We start from the raw sequence: 4,927 nt of genomic DNA, 5'->3' as shown, positions 1-4,927 counted from the left end.
TTTTTGGACCAGTAATCCGAATACCAGAAGGTGTCAAACCTGTGGGATACAAATGGGTATTTGTAAGAAAAAGAAATGAAAATAATGTGGTCACAAGATATACTGCAAAACTAGTTACACAAGGTTTTTCACAAAGACCTAGTATTGATTATGAGGAGACGTATTATCTGGTGGTGGATGTAATTACATTAAGATATTTAATTGGTTTGACTGTGTATGAAAATATGGACATGCATCTTATGGATGTAGTCATAACATATTTATATGGATCTCTTGATAATGATATTTATATGAGAATCCTCAAAGAATTTAAGGTACCTGAAATATATAAATCAAATTCCTAGGAATTGTATTCAATAAAGTTACAAAGATAGCTATATGGATTAAAACAATTAGGATGAATGTGATACAATCGTTTGAGTAGATATTTGTTGAAAAAAGGATATCAAAACAATCCAAAATGTCCATGTGTTTTTATAAAAAAATCATAGTTAGAATTTGCTATTATAGCTGTATATGTTGACGACTTAAATATAATTGGAACTTCTGAAGAGTTTTCAAAGGCAATAGAATATCTTAAGAAAGAATTTGAGATGAAAGATCTCGGAAAAACAAAATTAGCATTTAGCATATGTGATATTTGTTCAACAATGAACTTATAAGGAAAAGTTTTGAAAAAAAATTATATGGAGAAAACACATCCATTGAACATTCCAATGGAAGTTCATTTATTAGATGAGAAGAAAGATATATTTCGACATCGAGATGATAATGAAGAACTTCTTGGTCATGAAGTACCATATCTTAGTGCAATTGTTGCACTTATATATCTTGCTAATAATACAAGACCAGATATTGCATTTTAAAAAATTTATTAGCAAGATATAGTTTTTCTCCAACTAAAAGATATTGGAACAGAATTAAGCATATACTCCGTTATCTCCGAGGAACAATTGATATGAGTTTGTTTTATTCAAATAAATCGAATTTTGATCTGGTTGATTATGTAGATTTTGGATATTTATCTAATTCACACAAAGTTAGATCTCAAATAGGTTATCTATTCACATGTGGAGGAACTGCTATATCATGGCGATCGGTGCAACATACCATAACAACCACTTCCTCAAATCATGCTGAAATTCTTGCAATTCACGAGGCTAGTCGAAAATGTATATGATTAAGATTAATGAATTATTACATTCGTGGAACATGTGGTTTGTCTTCTAGTAAAAATCTTCCAATAATATTATACGAAAACAATACAACATGTGTATCTCAAATCAAAGGAGGATATATTAAAGGAGATAGAACAAAACATATTTCACTAAAGCTTTTATGCACTTATGATCTTGAAGAAAATGGTGACATCACTATACAACAAATTTGTTCAAAGATAACCTGGCAGATTTATTTACAAAGTCATTACCTACAACAACCTTTGAAAAATTGGTGCACAACATAGGAATGTGGCGACTTGGAGATCTCAAGTGATGTTTCCATGAGAGGGAATAAATGTAATGTATTCTTTATAAGAGTATTAGATTATATGAAATATGTACTCTTTTTCCTTTACAAGGATTTTTTCTCAATGGGTTTTTCCTAATAAGATTTTAATGAGATATATTTTATATATATAATGGGCATCTAAGGGGAAGTATTATAATAAGATAAAAAATAAATACCCATTAATTGCTCATTGTTAGTGTTCATTGACCATGTGTTATGTCCCCATTTTTCAAAATGTTGTCCATGTGTCTTGTAAATACTCATTCTTGGTATCCATGTAATCCACAACATGCTTGCCAAATTACCTATAAATAGTGACATTTGGGGGGTTTGGAAAGACTACATTAGGCAAATTTCAAAAGTTGGAGAATGGAGAAATCCATAATTTGTTATTTTATTTACTTTTGTTATTTATTTTATTTTATATATTTATATATGTTAAGTTTGATTTATTTTTAACATTTATTTTTTATTATTTAGTTATTCCATATATTTATATTTTATTTGTTTATTTTAATATTATATTTCATTGACATCTGTGATCCCATTGTGTTTCTCAAATTCACAATACCATAAACTTTTAAAGTTAAAAAATGTAACAATTTTTTTTTAACATATTTTCATATTATCGATTTTTTAAGAATAAAGTATTCTATATTGCATCGTACAAAAAAAACATTGTTTTGTTAGTAACTACTTGAAGAGAATGATGAAAGAGGATTTTATGAAAAAAATTAAAAATTAAATAGTAAGATATTTTCCTCCCCATAAAATCTTGTAATTTTAATTTAAAGTAGCTAAAAGATGTTTAGTTTTTGTTTAAAGATGATTTTGTTATAAAACATTATTTGCAGTTTGTTATAATCTTCATTAAATTTATGTAAAAGTTTAATACAATATAATAAAAAAATTAAGATTATATTTTAATTTTAGAAAACCAATACAATACATGTAAAAGTTTAATTTGAAAGCTAAACATTACTTTTGGAATTAAGTAATCTCAATTTTCTTAATTATTTTAAAATATTTATTCTAATTTTTAAGTAAAAATTCAATATTCTTGACTAATTTATGCACATGTGTATAATTTAAATCTCCGAACTTTTTATATATAGATTTACTTTATTACTTGTCTTTTTAAAGATCTTGTATATTTTCTCCCAAATTTTTGCTATACAAAGGGCTGCTTGCAAACATAACATTTTGGCCCAAACTAATGGTAGATATAGTATTAACAAAAAAAAAAAAAAAAAAAAAGCAAATATTGCCAAATTTGATTCAGCCCATGGAAAAAGACTAAAATGCCCATCAATTGATGATCAAACCACATCCATTCATCGATGATTCACCTTTCCAAATCCCTAGCCAATCGATTATCTTAAAATGGTGATCTTCTTCAAACGGCAATCCCTAGCCCACGATCAATGTTAGGGTTTAATTTCTTTCTTTGTTTGCTAAATAAACCTTAACCCAATTGATCTTCTTCAAACGAGATCTTCATTTCCAACATTTGCCAAAACCTTAACATCTACCAATCGAAAAACTCTAACATCTTTGTTTAACATCCGTCATCAACTCAAGCATCTCGTCGTTGATCTTCCAATCTCTGAAACAAAGGTGAGATGCTTGCTTATTACTTCTTCTCTCTGTTTTATAGATTTTGAACATGTAACATAAGTTGATTGAACTTATGTGTAGATTGATTATTATACTATTTCTTGTTTTTTTATTAGAGTCTAATGGTGATTGAAATCTACTTCAATAAGTTTGGGATACCTTAAACTTCAATAGGCTTGAAATTGGTCATAGAAATCTGTCTGTCTTTTGTTTTTTGATTGGGGTACTTTAAACTTCAATAGACTTAAAGATTGTTGAAAGAATTCTATTTGTTTTTTGTTTTTTTGTTTTTCATTGGGGCCTATCGGTGATAGAAATCTTTTTGTTTTTTGTTTTTTGTTTTTCAATTGGCTTAAACTTCAATTGGTTGGGGTACTTTAAACTTCAATTGAAATCAGTGATACAAATATATTTGTCTTTTATTTTTTGATTAGGGTACTTTAAACATCCATAGGGTTGAAAAATGTTGAATAATTTGTTTTTTTTTTTTTTTGTTTTTAATGAAATGTAAGTAAATGTATAGTTTCACTCTTTTTTTTTTTTAAGTTTTTGTTGATTAGAGTCTATCAGTGATAAGTTTCTATCATTGATATACTTGATAGATGTTGAATTTATTTTCATGCATAATTCCACAGTTTTTTTTGTTTTTTTATTAGAGTCTGTTAGTGATAGGTTTCTATCACTGATAGACTCTGATCAATAAATCAAACATGCTATCACTGATAGACTTGAAGTGGTGAAGTCTATCAGTGATGGGTTATCACTGATAGACTTTACCATTTCAAGTCTATTAATGATAGAAACATATCGGTGATAAGTTTATCAATGATAGACTTTACTACTTCAAGTATATAAGTTATAAGCTCTATCATCGATAAACTTGAAGTATTTAGTTTGTTGGTTGAAGTGTTTATTACTATTTTAACATATTGATAATTGAAAGACACAACTATGGAAAGCGAACAAAAAAGGGGGGAAAAAGAACTATGGAACTTGAAGAATCATTAGCCTAAACTGTCAAAGAAGATGTTGGAGAATGAAAATGACCAGAAGGTTGCAAGAGAATAGAAGAATGCAAAGGACCAAAAGAATACAAAAGACCAGAAAAAAACTTTTCCAAAGCAAACAAAGCATTCTCCTAGAATCAAGGACTGTGCCCCTAGTTTTGACTTAAAAATCTCCCAGATGTAATACTATAGTTGTGACTTAGTTTTAAGGATATTGTACTACTTTAATATTGTGGCTATTATAGTACCTTAGTTTTTGTGGATACTGTAGCATCAGTAATTGAAAAAAATCCACGATAGATTTCACAGTGACATTAATTTCATTTGTAGTTGATTTTGTCATATAAATATAGAAAAATGATAGATCGTTAGTTGAATCATTACAAATTATGTCCCTTTTTGCTTTCTTCTTTAAAGTTCTAAGGACTAAACCCTTGTTATTATTGAAGAAACCCTGTGAAGAGACCATAAAGCAGAAGCGAATCATCCCGATTTTTCCAAATTTTATAGAGACAATGAAATTATGCATTTAACCTAGAAAATTACAACATGCACAAAACAATACAAAGAATAATTAAAATAGGTTTCAAAACCCTTACCTTTGAAGAACGAATCTTCACTGAAAAAATCCCTTGAACAATTGGACAGCACCACAATGGCTTCCGCGGTATTCTCTGGGTGAGAATCTAGGAGAGTGTGAGGCTCTGGTTATTTTGGATTTATGAGAGGGATAGAGATTGAGTGAGAGAATCCAGAGTAAGAAGGAAGGGGATTATCATAGAACCTTTCTATGT

General features: G+C 28.5%; 1 long non-coding RNA gene across 1 annotated transcript; it reads left to right on the top strand.

Moving 5' to 3' along the window:
* Window positions 1–2,829: 2,829 nt before the first annotated feature.
* On the top strand, window positions 2,830–4,513 carry LOC120080405. The gene is made up of 2 exons (XR_005482505.1): window positions 2,830–3,126; window positions 4,070–4,513. It is a non-coding gene; the product is annotated as an uncharacterized LOC120080405 (long non-coding RNA).
* Window positions 4,514–4,927: the final 414 nt, after the last annotated feature.

The sequence above is a fragment of the Benincasa hispida genome, chromosome 6, assembly GCF_009727055.1.
Source record: "Benincasa hispida cultivar B227 chromosome 6, ASM972705v1, whole genome shotgun sequence".
NCBI classification, from domain to species: Eukaryota; Viridiplantae; Streptophyta; class Magnoliopsida; order Cucurbitales; family Cucurbitaceae; genus Benincasa; species Benincasa hispida.
This window is presented reverse-complemented; position numbering and strand designations above follow the sequence as displayed.